This window comes from Frankliniella occidentalis, unplaced genomic scaffold (assembly GCF_000697945.3).
Source record: "Frankliniella occidentalis isolate FOCC.00 unplaced genomic scaffold, Focc_3.1 Scaffold340, whole genome shotgun sequence".
Lineage (NCBI taxonomy): Eukaryota > Metazoa > Arthropoda > Insecta > Thysanoptera > Thripidae > Frankliniella > Frankliniella occidentalis.
In genome coordinates, this window is record NW_026267463.1 from 174,147 (window position 1) to 182,639 (window position 8,493).

Here is an 8,493-nt window from a genome sequence, read left to right on the forward strand (position 1 = left end):
GAGGGGGGGGGGGTGGACTCAGGCAATGAGAGGAGCACTGGCTGAGTGGGGATGGGGTGATGAAGGCGGGTGGTGGGGAAACGTCGATTTTTGTTGCGGCAAGTTTGTGGACGTGTGATTGCAGTTTATGTTGAGAAGGCCAGCAGGTGCAGTGGACCGTGCGGCTGGGGCAACTTCTCGGGGTCACCTCGCCTCTGGCTTTTCCTTACCCCTCTTCTCTTCTGTTCCTTCCGCCTTTCAGACTTTTGATATTTTTATGATTTCCGAATAAGTTGTGGGCGAATACTTCCGCCGGAGGTTAGCTGAGTCGCGTCCGTCAAACAGTTTTCCCGACGCAAGCCCTCGCCGCCCAGTGCCGATCCCTTTTTGTCCTCTTTTGTAATATACACTATTATATATACTCTATAATTTCTTCTTAGTTCCGGGCAGCGCTCCATTGAAATTCCCTATTAGCAGAATCTGTCAACTTTTAACGCCGTGTTGACTGCCGGTCGACAACTTCTACTAGGGTAGGTTTGAGCGGTATATCTATATAGATAGATATTTCCCCATCAAACAGGGTGGGAAAATTTTTGTGTGTTGGTGAGCCGTGTGCACATCTTTATGAGATGCAAATTTGTCTCATCTTGGTACTGTGGTACTACAAATTGCTCCTGGGCTAGCTACCCATGATGCTTTGTTTGAAATACAATGTGAAGACATACGAGTAGAATAAAGCCGTACCTGATTTAGATGTGCTTAAGGACACATCTTAGCTCTGTTCCAACTGCTTAATCCCCTTTCAGAGTGTTTGCACATTACAATCAAGAAACAAAATGATATAAAGGCTCACAAACAGACCGCTTCATGGTCCAAAGAGCGTGTATTATAAGATGTTTATATTCAGTCTTGTCAAATATACGTGAGTATTTTCTTGTGGCAGTATCCGGCAGCACGCCCAGGCAGCTTGTGGCTGAGGGCGGGTCTGTTCCGTTAAGCAAACCAAATGACCCGTCTCCCCACCACCGATATGCCGATTGGCCGGACAGCTCGACCGTTCCATTGGAAGTCGATTGCCGCTTCGCCTAATGGGGGTGCTGCTGTGGTGGCTGCACTGCGGCGATGTGTCATCAAACACGAGCGGGTGCCTCACCACTTCGGTCCCTGCAGGGACCTTGCTACTGGCCGTATATCATATTCTAATGAGGAAAGAGAAAAGCCCAACAGAAGAATGAGCCAAATAGGGCTGCGTTACTAGGTTTGAGTGTGTACACTAATCACAAAAAAAAAAAACTGAACAGACAAAGGAAGACCAGTGAGAAGACTCATAAGGAAGCCTATAGGCTTACTATAGTAAGACCAAAGTATCAAGCAGCGTGTGTACACCGGTGGACCAAAGTGGGGACTCCTCAGTACAAGCCGATGATTGATTTCAGGAGGGCTACAAGACTGTACTTTCATTTTGTTGAAATCCAAGGTTAAGTTCTTACTAAAAAATAGCACACTTACATACATACATGAGTACTTCTCAGTGTTGCTTCAGCTCGTCCCGCGATATTGTTTTTCTTTGAAGGGGTCCGAGCCTCAAAGGGAGGGCCCAGCGTGTGCACTCATGGGGAGCCTTTAATCTAGCAGCCTCGCCTCTCTTTAATGTTTTTTACGCGTCCACTGCGCGGCCTTGACTGTGGCGCCTCTAGCTGGCCCCTCCAGCGTCTAACGGCAAGCGCATCGCGTCCAAGACTGATTCTCAAGGCTTGGAGGGCTCTCGGGGAGGTAAATGTCAGGGAAAAGAAATGGAATGGGGAGGTGGGGGAAAGGACTAAGCACCTTCAAGGGGTGCATTTACTTAAGGCACTAGTGTCCGAAATTCCTCAAAGCCCCTAGACATGCTATTCCATGTCCCATGTCATCCGTCCGCAGCATTTCCCTCGCCATTCTGCCTATGCTGCATGTGCCGCTCCGTCTGTGCAGCTCTCTTCCGTGCGAAATTGCCCGGGGTCATTTATCGTGCAGTGCACCTTAGAAGCTGGTGCGGCTCTGCCGCACACAGCAAAGGCTGCGAGCGAGGCGAAGCGAGGCCCTGGGGCAGGCGGGGAGGGGCGAGGAGCCTGGAATGCAAACATCCCCTTCCTCATCTTCCTGCCTTTCCTTTGTCGATGCAAGCATGACAGACCTCCAATAATACTACTTTTCCATCGCATCGGAAGAGCACAGGAAGGAAATCGCAAAACGAAAGCCATCGCAACACATCCACAACACGGCCTGCCTCTCTGATTTCGCGTCGAATTATCCTTTAATTTCATGTTATTGGTTATTTGTGCAAATGCAGTCAGACCTCGCTCCTTCCTAATTTTGCGCTAATGGCCGACTTTCACACCCGAAATCTGACCCGGCGGCGCGAAATGTTATTGGGGTTGCGTTTGGGAAATGACACTCATTCGGCAGCGGCGGTGCACAACAAACACTTTCCGGCGGGCGAATCGCGGATGCTGGCAGCCGCGCCTCTCCGCGCTTTATCGCTGATTTCATTTCCACGCCACCCCTTTTCCCCGAGTCCCATCCCAATCTCCCCTGTTTCCCTCCCTCACATACGATCTGTCATCATTCCAGCTGGCCGACCCAGTAAAGTGGCCTCTTTAATGACCAGGCCGCGAACGTGACGAGGCGAAAGGGGGCTGCGGGAAAAATGAAATCACATCGACTGGAAGCGTTTAGCGAAGGGGACACGGTGAAGGAAGGGGATAAAACGAGCGGGGGACGAATGCCGCCGCCATTCTCGGCTCGGCTTAGCTGCTTACACTAGGGGGAAAAAATCGGCCGTTTGAAAATACACAGCCGGTGCTCAAATGAAGCCCTAGAGGAGAAGGTTGGCCGGGGGAGGGGGTGGTATAGGAACGAACGCCAAGTGCCTTATATATCGATTAGGTGCTCTAACGACCTAAAACGGGGCGCGGCGGCTGGAGTGTAAAAAAACCTTTTTTTCTGTTCCACGCGGCAAACGGAGATACGCTCGCGCGTCCTCGCTAAATTGGCAATTTCTCTTCTCCCGCCGTGTGCTTCTTATTGTCACCCCATTCAGAGCGGCGCTGCTAACCCTCACCTGAATGGGCTCCCACTTTGCGAATGCGCGCCGCGGGGAGCAGGGCCGAGCAGGGCCGAGTTGGGCTGAGCAGCGCGCGGAGGAGTGGAGGGTGCTCGCGCCACTCGGCTCTCTGCGGCTCATGCCCTTTTGCTTGCGCGCCCCTTTGCAGCGCGCCCGCTGCCGTGTGGTGCACCTGACTGCGAGACGTCTCCGCAGCGGGTGGCTGGACAGCGGCGAGCATCGTATTTTACTTGCCTCGAATTTAGCTACACGTAAAAAATAAAGTTCAAGTTCCGTGCTGATCAGTTTAGGGGGATAATTTTACAATAAATTCGGTGGATGTAAAAAGATTTAGCTGTACAGCTAACAAGGGAACCCCACCATGTGTGAATTCCCAATTTGCATTCGACTAACAAAAGATGTAGAAAAATTTAAGCTCTTCAACTTTTGTTTTATAGCATTTTACGTCGGACTGCTTTTCGCAACTGCTGCTCTTAAGCCCTAGTGGTTCCCGTATATTTCCCCTCCAATACGTGGCGGTAGGGCCTAATTAAGGCTTCAGATAGAGGAAAACGGACGAAATTTTCGTCCAAGGGCAGCAATTCAACGAGTTACCTGCATGAAAATAATGTTAAAAATTATCAAAAATAGTTAAAATAGCAGCATTTGGAACGAATGTCCAGAAGAACCCCTTTATGAATTTGAACAAAAAAGTCGATGTGTTTTTCGATGACACATTTAGACCAACAATTTTCCGAAGTAGAATGAAAATCGGGACTTTACACTTGGCGCGGTTCCCTTGTCAATAGCATTTAGCTACACGGTCAATTGAAGGTGTGGTCTACAGGACAGCTAAAACATTAGCTCTGGTGCTAGACAAATAAGCCGAGTCTATTCAGTTAATTCATTAACCATGGTGCTAAGTAATGAGAGGTTCGATTTTTTGTCCTCGTTTACTTGAGCGATACCTGCCACGGTAAAAATAATGTCTTGAAATCCGAGGAAATTTCTTGGATTTCAAGGTTGGGTGGATAATTTCAATATTGGCCCTTGAAATCCCAGACTTTGTCTTCAAACCCGCAGCTTCCAAGGGAATTCCTTGGAGTTTCCGTCTGGTATTCCAGGGTTTTCCTTGAAGCACCATCTGGATACTTCAAGAAAAGCCCTTGAATACCAGACGAAAACTCCAAGGAATTCCCTTGGAAGCTTCGGGTTTCAAGACAAAGTCTGGGATTTCAAGGGCCAATCTTGGAATTATCCACTCAGTCCTGAAATCCAAGAAATTTCCTCGGATTTTAAGACATTTTTTTTACCGTGGCCAGAATTATTAATAAGATTTCCGTTTTGATTCGAAAACAGATATCATTTACAGCCTGTAACCCTTACCAAAAAAATTGTCACAAAATCGGAACGGCGTATCGTGGGAAAATAGAAGCGGCGCACTGTCACAGCCGCGACTCGGGACTATGGAGCGAAGCGTCAGAAGAGCAAACGTGCGAAGGCCCGAAGTGTCAGAAGCGCGACTCGTCACTCGTCACAAGAGTGACCGTCGCGAGGGTTAGCTCACGGCACGGACAAGCTTCTAGCCACGACCTGACGGGCGAGGTCCGCAGTAATTTGCTATAGAGATTTAGAGGCACCTCATCTGCTGATGCTTCACTGATGGCTATATATCACGGCCAGTCTCGATATTTGTTTATTGTTTCTTTTACAGGATCCGCCGATAATTTGCCTACATTGTCTAGAACCATTCCTAGAGTGCTGGAATTATACCAGTAGAGAACAATGGACGAAACAAAAACAACCTCTACTGGTGTTATTATATGACAGCTACCGTATAATTTGTTGATAACCTTTTCATGTTCCAAGGTAGCGTAATACTCACCCGTTTTTCATCGTTTCGAGTTACTGTAGCGAAATAATTTGTGTAACAATTTTTGTTAGTAGTGCTTTTCTTGGTAACGTAACACTGTTACGTTAAGTCACAATACACTGCTGGACGAGCTGCACGACTGACTTTTGCCCCCACTTTGCCCACAGGGTTTGTCCCTTCGGACAGCGTCCCTCTCAGCCTCAACGCATTGCTCCCGTTCTGAGCCCCCCCCCCCCACGTCCTCATTCCCTTGTGCTGCTTTTGCCACCCCCTCGTGGTTCCTCGGGGGTCGTTGGCACCACACCAGCGCGCGTCTAACTCCCAGATAGCTTCTCTCTCTTTCTCACACAGTAGTATGTCATGGGTCGCTCCTCTTGTTCCCCTGCGCCCCAAACCGACGCACACGCTCGCGCGCACCAGCAGTGGGCGCGCGCCTCTCCAGCCCAGCGGTCAGTGGTGCCCGGAGCCGGGCCGGGCGGGACGGCGCCCCGAGGGGCTCAGCTAGGCGCTGTTTAGCCCCCCTGTACCGCCCCCCACGGGGAACCCTTGGCGCCCCAGAAGCACCGCGACCCAAATTAATTCTTTGCCCATGAGATACGTGGTATTTCATCCATACAGTGAGGGAAATGGTTTGTTAGGCTAGGACTGCTGAAAGCGAAATAGCACCAATAAGACAGACTCAAAAAGGGACAAGTCTGTATTATATATGAGGTCCAGCACAACTACTCTGAAAGACACTGTAACAAAATATGCTATGGATACTGTTAAAAATTCTGTACCCAGAAAGAGAATTCAGACAGATCGTCCTGTACTTCCATACTACGGTCAAAATCTGTTGGACTGATATTTGACTGATAAAGACTTGGCATTGCTTGAAAAGAGCTTTTCTCCAGAACAAAGTACAGTGCAAACTACAGGACACTGTTTTCAAAATTACCAGTTCATTCTGTAGTTATTTACTGTTGTAATTTTGAACAGTGCTCAGGACGGGTCTGCTTCTCTGGCACTCTTTGCCGTCGCTGTAAATTTTTCAGAGCTTTGGCACGCCATGCCAGCAGAGACTCGCAGAGCGGCAGAGCTTATTCGGATTTCCGAGTCAGATACACTGCAGGAGCAGGGGGCGTGGCGGAGCAGGGCGGATTAGAATGTCTGGCCACTCATTGCTCGTTATCATGAGCTAGCCACACTCGTGTCCAGGGACGGGACCTGCGGTGTGTGCGCGCGGACAAGAGTCACCCGCCTCCGTACGGAAACAGAGAGCAAAGGAAACTCCGGTTTGGGACGCCGCCGACCGTATGTGGAAATTGCAAAGCACAAAATTACAAGGTGGCGTCATAAACCTTAGAGTGTGGATTCACTGGATAGCTTTCTTATAGCAGAAGGGCGGTCTTCAATTAACACGCACGGTAAAAACAGCTCCTTGATATGCTATGCAAGGACCAAAATATCGTTTCACACTGTGAAAAATATATCTGTACATGTACGATATATTTTGTAATTTGCGATTTACAATACGAGTCGTACATGTACAACCTCCCACTGTCGCTCGATATTCGATTCCAAGTCGATACATAGGGCTAGTAAATTGTACAATTTTAGATTGTACTTGTACGACTTCTTCCATGGAAAATTTTCCTGTACCCGGTACGACAATTTCTCACAGTGTCAAGGACGGGGGTGGGGAAAAACACACAGGGCGTCTTTGAATCGGTTTCTTGGTCCCTGAACATCAAGGAACTGATTAACCGTGCAATGAAATATCTTTGATTTGCAAATCGCTAGACTATTGCGGACTATTTTATTTGTTGGCTGAGCGATAGCGAAGCATATTAATCCGGTGATCTAAAATTTTCACGTCTATCTGTCTGCTTGTTTGTCTCTCTCTATTTCTATTATATACATATTGGGTTAACTCGTCAAAATGAAGCACTGTGGTCCAAAATTTGTGACTTTTGAGGCCGAAGGGCCTTTTACTACTCTGCCTTTTGCCCGACACGGGAATCAGAGCCGCAGGTCTAGGTAGATGTATGCCAGGCGCGGCGCAGCGTAATAGTGTGTTGTGAGATATTGTGAAGCCTGTTGCGAGACGTGGTCTGGCGTACATCTTCATAGTAATTCGAAGAATGTCCTTCGAAATTGAGAATTGCCCCTTACCTTCAAAGCAGCTAAATACCGAGGCAATAAATCCATTGGAATATGAAAATATCCTTCACCAGGTATCATCTGTGTAAAATTGACATGTCTCAAAACACACCAAATTATGGGTAAGGTAAACGTTACGGTTACAAGGTGGAGCTGTAGTGACTCTGCCGACTTTCTGTTTCTATTTGCATACTTACTTACTGCCGTGGCGCTACGCCGGAATTGGCCAATGAAAAATAATTAGAAACAGACTTTGGGAAAAAGCAACAGCGGCGAGACGAAGCACTCAACATTCAGGGTAGCGGAACGGACTGGCAGTCCCTGATGAAAGAAGTGGTGCTGCTGCACGCCGACGAAAGAAGTTAGCCCTTAATTTAGTGTTCGTATCACGTCTTACTCTCTCTTATACTTATTTCTTTTCGTTTGTGTTTCGGCAGGTAAGCCTTACTTTGTGGGACCGTCTGCTGGCTGTTGGTGACGGTGAGTACATACCCCGCCCTGCAATGACCATAGACCATCCCAGCCTTAGCCAAGAGAAGACCTTCAAGAAACGCTGGCCACAGCGCAGGAAGTTTGACCAACAGGGTTTGCCTCGTGGCCACTCGTGCGCGCAGGCTTCATTCTCTGCCCGGGGGCTCCCAGGGGAGGCTCGGCCGAGGGCTCGGCGTGCTGAGGCCCGCCTGCTACCTCCCATCGCTCATCCCGCCCCGACAGCAACACGACGCACATTTTATCGAAGCAAGAGCAGAACAAGAAGAGTCCGTGGTGTGCGGTGTACACGGTTCAAAATGTGTACACACGAAGGAAATAAATTGAAACGGTGGGCCGGAGTGTGTGCGGGCGAGTGAGTGTGTCGGGTGCTATGACAGGTTGACAACACCCCGGAGAGCTGCCTGTGACTGCCGGGGCCTCGGCAGCAAGGCCCCCGGACCCCGCCGCTGTCAGCGGCGCCACTGCCGCTCTCGCTGGGGATAAGAGGACCGGAGGCCTGGATCCGAACGGCCTTCTCTCCAACTGCCTCCACTTACTGTACCTCGTGTTTAGTTGCGACTTGCATGACGCTATAGCTCTCTGCACACTAAGAACGACCCGCGACCCGGTCCCAATAGGATTTGCTGACATTCTGAAAACGAGCTGGAATACCGTGTACCAATAACAAGGCGCTCGTCATAACGCAGACGTAATATTATTTAAATCCCTGCCCTTGTCCAGCTCGCTGAGCCCTGCCCCGCCCCATGCAGACCCCTTGGAGTGCGCGGGCTGCGGGCTGTTTCCTCTGGATGTGAGTGAGTGATCCCAAGTGGATGATAACAAGATGTAAATTTATGGGAGGGGCGGCCCGACTTAGTTTGCGGTCGTCCTCGCGTGGCCTTTACCTTCCACCTGCAGTCGGCGCAGGACAATTCCAGCGGGGGGG

At 49.5% G+C, this 8,493-nt stretch overlaps 1 protein-coding gene across 1 annotated transcript in view; it reads left to right on the top strand.

The window, feature by feature from the left end:
• LOC113209565 (glutamate receptor ionotropic, NMDA 2B) overlaps window positions 1–8,493 on the top strand; it is a 257,791-nt gene that overhangs the window by 136,437 nt on the left and 112,861 nt on the right. The gene's annotated exons all lie outside the window — the stretch shown is intronic.